Below are 13,040 nucleotides of genomic sequence, written 5' to 3'. Positions count from 1 at the left end.
GTTTTTATATTTAACAACTTGTCTATCTTTGGACCATTTCATTTCTTCACATGTTGTTGTATATTATTCCAATGTCTTCCAGAATTAAATTTTCTGTGGACAAGTCTGAGATCATCTTGAATTTTTGCCCTTATTTATAACTTTCTTTCCTGTCTGGATGTCTTCCTTTATTTATTTATTTTTATTTATTTATTTTTTTGCGGTACGCGGGCCTCTCACTGTTGTGGCCTCTCCCATTGCAGAGCACAGTCTCCGGATGTGCAGGCTCAGGGGCCATGGCTCACAGGCCTAGCCGCTCCACGGCATGTGGGATCTTCCCAGACCAGGGCACGAACCCGTGTCCCCTGCATCGGCAGGCGGACTCTCAGCCACTGCACCACCAGGGAAGCCCCCTTTATTTATTTTTAAACTCACATATTTTGATATGAAATATAACACATATATAAATACCTTTATTCTTGAAGTTTAATAGTTTAACCAAACTATGTCACAATGTTATGTTGTATCAATTTTACCTGGTATGTACTATGCTCCTTCAAGTTTACAGACCCTGATCCTTCTTTATTTCAGGGGAATTTTTGATTATATATCTCTGAATATCATTTTTTTTCTTCAAGGAAATAAATATATTTAGGTTGAACTGCCTTTGTCCCCTATGTCTATTATATTGGCTTCATTCATTTCATTTCTTTTATTTTTCTTATGTATTTACTCCTTTTATTTCAAGATGTCCCTCCATACCATTAATTTAAAATTTGGCCATATCTTTTTTATTCCTTGTTGGACCTAGATTATTTATCGGTATAAATGGTGAGGGTTTTGGGGGTTTTTTGTATTCTTAATACGCTTTTTTCATTCTCCATCTCCTTTTCCATTGCCATGTTGTTATATCACCTTGCTTTTGCACTCTTAAGTTATTGAAGTAATATTCTTATTAAAGTTCTTTTATAGTACACATTCTAAGAGAATTTGCTTCTGTTTCTTGAGTTCTATTCCACTCCGAGTCCTTCATATTTTTTGCATGCTATATTCCTATATCTTCTTTTCCTCAAAACTATGTATACTTTCTATTTAATTTCTTTTAATATTGCTTATGCTTGGGAATCTTTTATCCAAACTTTTATTTTCTGTAATATATCATAAGTCTTGACACATTTGCCACTTATAGCAGATGCTTTTAGTACCCCAGCCCCTACTACCTTTACTCACCTGAGTATACCTGAAGCTGCAGACAGTTCCTGGCATGCTGACAACTTCTCAAGCACCTGCATTTCTCCTCTTTACTGCCTGAAGCCCTTCTTTGGTATTATGGGAGTTTACTTGGTTGTGTGCAAGCACACTCCAGAAGTATGAGTGGAATTATGCTCCTGGGGGAAACCCTTAATTGACAGGGGATGAGAGTCAGTGACTAAATGCTCATTAGACAGTATCAACTACAGAGAATATACTGGGCAGGTGAACATGATAACTCAGCCATTAGAGATCAGCTTGTTTCTGTGCTCAGCCTTCATCATGCTTGCACAATGGGTCCATGAACAGTGTAGCAATGGTGTCAAGCATGGAGGCTGTCTATGGAGTCCAACAAAATGAGCTGTTTCTCACCAAGGCTGATCTAGTCATTGCCATTGCTCAATGTCCAACGTGTTGGCACAGAAAATGGTGTTGAGCACTTGGTTTGATATAACCATTCAAGGAGACTAACCAGTTATCTGGTGGCAAGTTGATTACATTGGACCCCTTCTATGCTGGAAGAAAATTAATTCTTCCTTGCTGATATCGGTAAGTATTCCAAGTAGGAGTTTGCCATCTCTGCCACAAAGTCTTGGCCAGCACCACTAACTGAAGGTAGAATTTCCGATTTGCTGTTATAAGATCCTGCTTAATGTTGCCTTGGATCAAGGGACCCAGGTATTTACTTTACCATAAGGAGGTGTAACGATGGGCAATGACCATAGAATCCATTGTTCCTGACAAATATTGCATCACTTGGAAGCTGCTAGCATGATAAGAAGTTGGAATGCCATCTTAAAGATACAGATAAAGTTCTTGCTTGGAGAATAACACATTTAAAGGTAAAGGTATTTTACATAGTGCTGTGTCTCCAATAGACTATAATACAGTGCTTTGTCTTTGTTAGTGAAAACACAGGGGTGGAACCAATGCATAGAAGTTGAGCTGACTCTTCTCACCCTCCCCCTCACTGTCGCAATTAGGGAATTTTTGTTTTCTATTCCTAAAACTTTAGGATCTTTAGAATTAAAGATCCTGGTCCCTGGGGGGACATTTCTACTAGGGGATACAATTAGGGTTCCATTGCACCTAAAGTTATGACTGTTGCTGGACCATTTCTGGAATCGCGTGTCAATAGACTATCAGGCTAGAAAAAGTTCATATACTTGTGGAGGTAATAAACCCTGATAATATGAGAATCTAACACTTTTCTTACAACAATGGGCATAGTTTGGAACTCAGTGGATCCACTGGGGAGCCTCTGATAATTCTGCACCTGATAGAAAGGCAATTTCTGCAGCTAAGAACTGACGATGTCAAGGTAACCAGGGATTCAGACACCTCAGAGATGGCCTCACAGGAGAGCAACCTAGGTAGCAAAAGTTCTGGCTGAGTATGAGACAAAACCAGAAGGAGTGAGAAGGGAAGGAGAAATAAAATCAGTTACTTGAGTTTAGCTGAAGCCAAAGGGACTTCTGCTTCCCTCCATTAGTCCTTTTAGCTAAAGCAGCAGGGACTTCAACTTTCACCTTTAAGCATCATTAAAGGCATGGAATCAGAGTGGGGCATGAGCAGATCTGGGAACCACTTAGGGTGATGGTAGCAGATGCTGCTGATAGCATCCCCTATATCCCTCTGGTCTTCCTGAGTTTACCTACCACTGTCTGGGGGAGTTGATACCCTCAATGCCCTAGTATCTCTGTTCTCCAATGGGACAATTCTGAGGTGCATTCCACACGATTTCTCAGAAGGTCCCAGAATACTGAGCCTCAGTTGCCCATAGTAGTAACCTGATCAATACCACTGCTCCTCCTTTATTGGCCTTTCTTACTTCCCTCTTCTCAATTCCTCATTTCCGTACTTGTGCTTCCTAGAATCACTTTCTATATAAGCCACTTGCATAAAAGTGCTTATCTCACTAAAAGGTCTACTTTGGGGGAAAACCCAAACTAACACATCTCTTATCTGAGACAAGTTTGTGGTTTCCCTCTAAACTACACTTTGATTCTTTGGTATTATTTTTAATCCACACTTCTGTTGGCTCTGAAAGGAAGGGCATGAGTCTTCTCTCTTTTTTATTGATCAGTCTAGCTAACAGTTTGTCAATTTTGTGGATCTTTTCAAAGAAGCAACTTTTGCTTTCACTGATTTTCTCTATTGTTTTCCCTGTTATCCATTTCACTTATTTCTACTGTAGTCTTTATTATTTCCTTCCTTGATTAGTTTTGGGTTTAATATGCTCCTTTGTTCCTTTTTCTCCCTGCTAGTCCTCAAGGTGCAAATTTAAGTTATTGATTTGAGATTTTTCTTATTTTTTAATGTAGGTATTTATAGGTATAAATTTCCCTCTGAGTACTGTTTTCACTGCATTCTGTAAGTTTTAGTATGTTATGTTTTTGTTTTCATTCATCTTAAGGTATTTTAAAATTTTCTTTGTGATTTCTTTTTTGACACATTGGTTGTTTAGGAGTGCATCACTTAATTTCCATGTATTTTTGAATTTTCCAGTTTTTCTTCTACTATTGGTTTCTAGCTTCATTCCATTGTGGTGGGAGAGGATATTTTAATTTTAAAGTATTCCAATCTTTTAAAAAATGTTCTGAGTCTTTTTTTGTGACCCAGTAATTGTCTGTCCTTAAGAATGTTCCGTGAGCACTTGAGAAAAATTTATATTCTCCTGTTGTTGGGTAGAGTGTTACAAAGATATTTATGTCTAGTTGGTTTGTAGAGTTGTTCAAGTCCTCTATTTCCTTGGTGATCTTCTGTCTAGATGTTCTATTATTGAAAGTCATGTATTGAAGTCTCCAACTATTATTGTAGAACTGTCTATTTCTTCCTCTGATTCTGTCAGTGTTTCCTTCATATATTTTTTGGTTCTGTTGTTTGATGTATATGTTTATAATTATTATAACTTTTTTTCTTTTTGGCCATGCCATGCGGTTTGTGGGATCTTAGTTTCCTGACCAGGGATTGAACCCTGACCCCGGTGTTGAAAATGCCAGAGTCCTAACCACTGGACAACCAGGGAATTCCCTTATTATAACTTCTTGATGGATTGACTCTTTCATCAGTATATAATGTCTGTCTTTGTCTCTTGCAAGAGTTTTGACTTAAAGTCTACTATGTCTGCTGTTAGAGTAGCCTCCCCAGCTCTCCTTTGGGTACTGTTTGCATGAAATATCTGTTTTCATCCTTTCTTTTTCAAACTTTTTGTGTCTTTCCATTGAAAATGAGTCTCTTGTAGACAGCATATAGTTTTCATGTTATTCTGTCCATTCTTCCAATCTCTGCCTTTTAATTAATTAATTAATTAATTAATTCCCAGCAGGGAAGCCCCCAATCTCTGCCTTTTGATTAGAGAGTTTAATCCATTTACAGTAATGTAATTACTAATAAGGAAGGATTTACTTCTGCCATCTTACTATTTATTTTCTATGTGTTTTACACCTTTTTTTTGTCTTTCATTTCCTCCATTGCTGCCTACTTTTATGTTAAGTTGATTTTTTTTGTAGTGAACTGCTTCGATTCATTCTCATTTCTTTTTGTGTATCTCTTTCTAGATATTTTCTTTATGATTACCATGGTGATTACATTTAATAGCTTAAATTTATAACAGTCTACTTTGAATTGATACCAACTTAGCTTCAATACCATACAGAAGCTCTGCTTCTAAATATCTCCATTCCCCCTCTCCTTTATGATGATAGTGTCTGAGATTTTTCTAAGAAATAACCTTCAGAAAAGAAGAAAACAATAGGAGACACTTGGCCACTAGCAAGTGGCAAAAATAGCATGTGTTGGCATCTTGTTTCTGCATTTATATAGCACTTGTGCATGTCTCCTTGACTCTCTATACTTGTCTCAAATTTGTCTTCTAGAGTTTTCTTGGGATTGTTGCAGCTCAGTTGCTAGCCTTTTATCTCGCTATTGGCTCCCTATGCATTTGATACTTTCCACAAAGTGTTCCAAGCCTAGGACACTGTTTTATATTTCTCTCCCATAATCTGCCTTCCTTGCCCTGGACTAGCTTCCTGGCTCCCCAGACAGGTTCCTGAGAGTTGAGGTCATGTTGGCCTATGGGAGACAGTCCTCTATTTTCAATAAGTACTGGGTGAAGGTGGTCAAAATGTACAGACTTCCAGTAATAAAATTAATTAATTCTGAGAAGGTAAGATACAGCATGATGACTATAGTTAACAATACTATATTGTTTATTTGAATGTGGCTAAGAGAGTAGATCTTAAATCTTTTTATAATAAGAAAAAAACTGTAACTATGTGAGATGATGAATTAACTGAGATTATTGTGATAATCATTTCACTATAGACACATATATCAAATTACGTTGAACCCTTAAACTTAATGTTATATGTCAGTTACAGCTTAATAAAATGGAAATTTTAAATTAAAGAAAAGGTTAGCTGATGTTCCTCTGACTTAGTTTACCCAGGTAACAGCAGCAAAAGTCTAGTGGTTTGATTTGGATACTGTCCCTGATCACAAGGTCACAGGTGAAAAATCCCTCCCACAGTGATATCCTTAAAGAAAGATATTCCTCTTCAGCTCAAACAAGCTAGAGTGGCTTCTATGATGTACAACTAAGAACGTTGACTGATAGAACCTCCATGACACTGGATAAGTGACGTTTTGCTATATATTTGGCTTATGTTATTACAAGGAATTAAGACCAGATAAATCAAAACAGTAACAACAAATGTTAGGATAACCTGTGTAGGACCAAGGAAAGGAAGGGCATGAGTCTTCTCTCCTGAGTGCTGCATGGAACATTCAAAATAGGAATTTCTTTCTTTCTATTAAGAGTGTGAAAACTCAGACGTGGCCTGATCACTATACCCAGAAAGGAGATTTTTGGGCACAAGACCAAAAGAAGTTTTTCTTATTAAATCATTTCTGCCCTTACAATTTTGGCTCCTTGTAGCCCAGATCGATTGTTTCGTTTGACAGTATGTGCCAAGTCTATTACAGAAAAGGTAAAATGCAGCAAAACCAAATTGAAGTAGAATGGCTCTCCTTAGCAAACAACATTTATTTTCTGCTAAATTCTGACTGATTTCGTAAGAGCTCAGAGTTCCAGAGAGCAACCAGAGTGGATTTTATTAAATCTTTGATTATGCAACATTAAGCTTGAAAACTAGAGTGCAAGCTTCTTATTTTGCAGTTGGAGAGATAGAGTCTCAGGGAGGTAAACAACTTACATGAGGTTTCACAATTCATTCAAGGCCAAAGAGTAGTAGAAAGTGACACCCCAAAATGTGACTGTGAGAATTCAGGACATGCCACCCCAAAATATACCACTTTGCTATATGGATTATTTTGTGATGTGGGCTTTTGAAAGACAGTAAATGCAGGAAGAGGCTTTCCCCAATCTCCCCTTATCTGCCAGAAGGTAGATTCTCCAAAAGGAACTCAGTTGTCATCAGTCGCCTTCCCAGAGTTTCACCAACTGGGGAAGGTTAAAATTTTATCACAGGAGAGGAGCCTTGAAGTTGACACCACACACAGACACACTTTGCCACAAACAATCATAACTCCCATCTATTCTTCTAAGGGCCCGTTCATCTTTTACCCAAATCATTTACTCTCCCATAAGAGGCCTACATCCCTCTCCCCTTTCCCTGTTAAGATGGTATTTCATCCTGAATTCTAAAGCCACCTCTTTGAGTTACTCATTTTCCTTGGGTATCTCCCGTGAAGATGAGTATACATGTCAATAAACTTCTGTTTGTTTTTCTCTTGTTAATCTGTCTTTTATTACAGGGGTCTCAGCTAAGAACTCAGAAGGGTAGAGGGAAATTGATTTTTCCTCTCCTACAAGACAGATCTAGGTTAGAAAAACCCAGGTACACCATTCTTTCCACAGGTGCATCTTCTGTTCTAAGTGTAACAAGTGCTGTCCTGTCCAGCACGGGAGACATTTACCCATGGCAAGTCCTTTGCCTGCGGGTCCCAAATGAGGAATTTTACCGATGAAATAGATTGACAAAGAGATGGAATTTAAAATGGCATTTATCCTTGGGAAGGAGGAAAATATACTGTACTGGATCAGGTTTTCTGCCTGGAAATGGCCCCCACGTTGCAGGAAGTTTCTTTCCCTTGTTCCCTTCTCCCCTGAACTCCAGATTCAGTGGCATTTATTTTTTCCCCAGGTCCTTTCAGTTTCTGCTTAATGAGACCGGTGGTTGCTGAGAGTTTGATCGACACTTGGTATGTACAGCTTGTATTCATCTTCCTGAGAAAAGGCATTGCACAAAAAAGGATTGCCAATGGCAACCATGGTGGCATTTCTGAGAGCCCCAGCAGCATTCCCAGAAGCTCCATTCCCCACCCCAGTGGAAGGAAATGCCACTGGCTGACCAGCGGATGGAGGGAGGCGTGACTTCTACAGTAATTAAAATATTCCTATGCAGGGAGACCTTGAATTCTTTTCTTGTCACCCATCAGACCTCATTACTTTTTACCCACATACAGTCCTCCTGATTTCCAGGACACCTAAGCCAAGTCTAGGCTGGAGGGAAATACTTTTGGAATAAAATCAAATCAGTTGCAAATGAGTTACAACATCTCAATTGCCTTAATAGATCAAACAAAAACTTCACTGTGTGTTCCAGACACCCGGACTGATCCATTCTGTAAAGTTCCCCCAGCTACAAAAATGCAGATCTTTGGCCGACCTATAGCAAGGTCCCAAGCAATGCCCTTGGGGGCTTAGCCAGGACACAGGGACTTGGAATGGAGCTTGCGGAGCGTGTGGCCTGGCCAGGATGGTGTAACTAGCAAGCAAGCTGGAACACGCTCTCCTGCTTCAGGCCAGGGAATAGCTATGTCAGGCCAGGAGTAAAGAAAATAGATTTCACTTACTTTGTACCCTGTGTACTGCTTGGGGAGAGGGTGGGCAAGTGAAACAGTTTTTGTGTGTGTGTTGGTAGCACTTTGGTAGCTCCAGCAAGTCTCTGCCCAGGCCCTCCCCTCACTTCATCCCAGCTTCCCTCCCTGTCTTCTCTTCAGAATAAATGTGCGTACCATAGGCAAAGATCTCCTTGTTTCAGGTGAGCCTCATTTTAATATAGCTAGATGGTCCTTCAAATTCAAACTTTAAAAACAGGTAGATTGAGGTGAGATTTATAGAACAACACTTCAAATAGAAAACGTTTTATTGATAACTGGTTTACCAACTGACATAAAATAAACTGCACATACTTAAAGTTTAGGTGTAGGTATATGCCCATGGAATCATCGCCACAATCAAGATAAAGAGTATATTCATCACCTCTAAGAGTTCCCTCTTGCTCCTTTGTAATTCATCCCTCTCTCCTCTTCCTGCCCACCCATCACCGGGCTCCCCTGACAATCACAGATCTGCTTTCTTTCATATTAGATTCATTTTCATCTTCTAGAAATTTATATAAGTCATACATATATACTTTTATGGGGTCTGGCTTCTTTCACTTAGCACAATTATTTTGAGATTTATCTATATGGAGTGGACTTTATTAGTTTGTATATTGAAAGAATTGTTCCATTTTATCTAAGTTGTTAAATTTATTGGCATAAAGTTGCTCATAATATTTCCTTTTTATTCTTTTAATGTCTGTAGAATTTAAGGTGCAGTCACCTCTGTCATTCCTAATATTATTGATTTTTGTTTTCTCTGTTTTTTTTTTTCCCTGATTATTCTGCTGAGACATTCTTCAATTTTATTGATCTCAGGCAAGCAACTTTTGGTTTCATTGATTTCTCTATTGTTTTTCTGTTTTCTGTTCATTAATTTTTGCTCTGTTATTTATTACTTCCTTCCTTCTGCTTTATTTTAATTCCTTGGTTTAATTTGCTTTTCTTTTTTAAATTTCTTAAGGTGGAAGCTGAAGTCATAGAGTTGAGAACTTTCTTCTTTCTAATATGGGTAGTTACTGCTATACAGTTATCTCTAAGTACTGCTTTAGCTGTATCTCACACATTTTTGATGTTATGTTTTCTTTTCTTTTTTTTCATTTAAAAATATCTTCTAATTTTTCTTTGATTTCTTTTTGACCCATGGATTATTTAGAAGCGTATTACATATACATCTTAAATATATACAATTATTGTCAAGTATACCTAACTAAAGCTGTCAAAAATATGTATTAATTAGTTTCCAAATATTTGGGGATTTTCCAGTTATCTTGCTGTTATTGATTTCTAATTTGTTTCATTTGGGGCAGAGAAATGCTTTGTATGATATGAATCCTCTTAAATTGACAGACATCTTTTTATTGCTCAGAATATGGTCTATGTTCTGTATGTATTTGAATATAATGTATTCTCTTGTTGTGGAGAGTGTTCTAGAAATATCAGTTAGGTCAAGTTGATAGATAAGTGTTGTACAAGATGTCTGTATTTTAACTGATTTTCTGTCTACTTTTTCTAACAATTATTGAGAGATAGACATGGAAATCTTATAGATTTGGTTAATTTCTCCTGAAGTTCTGTCAGTTTTTGTTTCATGCATTTTTGAAGCTCTGTTATTAGATACATACATTTTTGTCATGTCCTCCAGAACAACTGGTTTATCATTATGTAATGAGCTTCCCTATCCTTGGCAATAGTCTTTACTCTGAAACTACTGTCTGGTATTAAAATTGTCACACTAGTTTTATTTTGGTTAGTTTCCTATCCCTGCTGTAACAAATTACCACAAACCTAGTGGCTTAAAACAATACAAATTTACCTTAAAGTTCTGGAGGTCAGAAGTCCAAAATCAGTCTCATTGGGCTGAAGTCAAGGTGTTATCAGAGTTGGTTCTTTCTGGAGGCTCTAGGGGAGAATCCTTTTTGTTGCCTTTTCTAGCTTTTCTAGCTCATGGCCCCTTCCTCCATCTTTAAAGCCAACAGCATAGCGTCATTACATCCCCTTAATTATCTCTGCTTCCATTGTCACATGACTTTTTCTGACTCTGACCCTCCTGCCTTTCTCTTATTTGTTGAGTAAACTTTATTAGTTTGTATCTTTCAAAGAATTGGTCCGTTTTACCTAAGTTGTTAAATTTATTGTGATTACACTGGATCCACCTGGATAATCTCCCCGTCTCAAGATCCTTAACTTAATCACACCTGTAAGATCCCTTTTGCCATGTAAAGTAACATATTCCCGTTTCCAGGGATTAGGATATGGATATCTTTGGGGGCTCATTATTCAGCCTACCATACCATACCATTCTTTTACTTTTAACCTATTTTTTCTTATATTTAAAGTAGGTTTATTGTACCTTTAATGTGACTATGGATACAGTTGAGTTTAAGTCTTCTCTTTGCTTTGTGTTTGTTATTTGTCTCATCTAATCTTTGTTCTCTTTTTCTTCTTTTTGCCCTTAATCTATTTGGGCTGCTAAAAAAAAAAAAATACCACAGACTGGGTAGCTCATAAACAACAGAAATTTATTTCTCACAGTTCTGGAGGCTGGAAGTCTGAAATCAGAATGTTGAGTTAAGGCCCTCTTCCCAGTGGCAGGCTTCTTGCTGTATCCTCACATAGTTGAAGTGGATGGGGATATCTCTGGAGTTTCTTTTATAAGAGCACGAATCCCATTCATGAAGACTCTGCCCTTGTGACCTAATCACCTCCCAAAGACTCCGCCTCCCGATACCATCAACTTGGGCATTGGGATTTCAACATAGCAAACATGTTTGTTTTTTTTTTGCTGCACGGCAATCAGGATCTTAGTTCCCCAACCAGGAATCAAACCTGTGTCCCCTGCAGTGGAAGCGTACAGCCCTAACCACTGGACTGCCAGGGAATTCCCTATAGCAAACATCTTTAACTTGTCACAATATACCTTCATGTGATATTATGCCACTTCATATGCAATGTTAGAATACTTCCATTTCTTCTTTCTGACCTTGTGCTATCATTGTTTGTTGTTCTTTATATGTGTTTTACTTTTACATACATTATAAACTTTACAACACATTTTTTTCTTTGAAGTCAATTGTCATTTAAAGAGATTTAAATAGTAAGGAAAAATATTCACATATATTTACCTAGTTACACTTTCTGGTGTTCTTTATTTCCATGTGTATATTGAGATTTCTGTCACATACAATTTTCTATCTGCCTGAATCACTTCATTTGATATTTCTTTTAGTGAAGGTCTGCTGGTAATATACTCTTCCAGTTTTTATATCTCTGAAAACAATTTTATTTTACATTTTTAAAAAAGATTTTTTTTTCTGGGTATAGAATTCTATTTGAGTACTTTAAATATGTTGCTGTAGATCCTTTTGACTTGCATTCTTTTCACTAGAAGTCTGCTATAATTCTTAACTTTGTTTTTTTGCACATAATGACCTTATTAATAGGCCGTAAAGGTCACACAATGACCTTCCTCCATGCTTTCAAGATTTTCTCTTTATCATTGGTTTTATGTAATATCATTATGATGTACTTTAGTTAGTTTTCTTCATGTTTCATGTACTTGGATTTTGTTGAATTTCTTAGATCTATGAGCTTACAGTTTTCATTAAATTTCTGACCATTATTTTTATTATTATTAATCATTATTATTTCCTCTTCCTAACTCAGGAACTCTAATTACACATATATTAGGCCACCTGAAGTTGTCCTACATCTCACTGATGCTCTGTTCATCTTTTTATTTTTCAGTCTTTTTTCTATTATAGTGTCATTTTGAATAGTTTCTATTATAGTGTCATTAGTTTACTGATATAACAGCATGATCCTTTTGGGTCTTGCTTTAAGTTTTATTAGGCAGGACTAGGACAGCTTTTAGTCTGTGGCTAATTTTCCCCCAGTATCAAGGTAAAACTCTTTTGCATACATGCTCCTTGAAAACCATGAGGTTTTATCCTCTGGTTTATGGAACCAGGACTGTGGTTTTTTCTTTTTTTTTTGACATTGTCAGATCTTTGGGTACTGTTTCCTCTAATCTCATTGGGTATTTCCCCCCTGCCTTGAGTCATTTTCTCACACACAAATATTGCTCAGTACTCACTACAGACTTGGTGAACCATCTGCAGATCCCAAGAGCTCTCTGTGAAGCCTTGTTCTTTCCAATATTCTCCCCTGTACACTTTAGCCACTTTGGTCTCTTTGACTCGCAGCTCCTTCTCTTCAACTTGGAGACAATGCTGGCTCCACCTAAACTTTTCATTCCTGTTCCACATTTTGGAAACTTGCTCTAGGCAATAAGTCATGAAAACTGTAGGACTCACTTCATTTATTTCTCATCTTTTACTGTTTGTTGTCCTTGTTCAATGTCCTGAAAACCATTGTTTCATATATTTTGTGTGGGGTTTTTAGTTGTTTCAAGTTGGAAGGTAATTTCAGTCCATGGTACTTCATCTTAGCTCCCAGTGGAAGTTTTACAATCTTTCATTTAGTTTTTGTTTTAAACTCAGTGTTTATTTAAGTAGAAACTCCACTATGAGATTTTCAGTGTTTGTGTATTTCCTTCATTAAGGGACTTGATAGAGGGTTGTGGCTAGAATCTGTGAACAAAAGTAACAGATGTCATTTCCCCAAATGCAGTACCTCTGAAATGAGAATGGAAGTCATTTAGAAATTAGTCCTGTTCATAAAAATTAATGTTCTCACCTACACTTATCTACCTATTATGTAAATGTTGAGGGAGTTTTCCAATTTTCATGTTTCTGCATGCCTTATGAGCAGAGATACTAACTGACCTTTGTTTTTAACTATCTTCTCAAATGTTTATATAGCAAACAGCTTGGGAGATAGAGAATCTCCTTCTAGAACAGAAGACTGGTTTGCCTACCGTTTGATACAAAAAAAAAAAA

Source organism: Delphinapterus leucas, chromosome 3, assembly GCF_059928025.1.
Source record: "Delphinapterus leucas isolate spDelLeu-1000000601 "Yukka" chromosome 3, BTC_Dleu_Yukka2, whole genome shotgun sequence".
Lineage (NCBI taxonomy): Eukaryota > Metazoa > Chordata > Mammalia > Artiodactyla > Monodontidae > Delphinapterus > Delphinapterus leucas.
The sequence above is the reverse complement of the archived record's forward strand: the minus strand, read 5'-3'. Positions refer to the sequence as shown.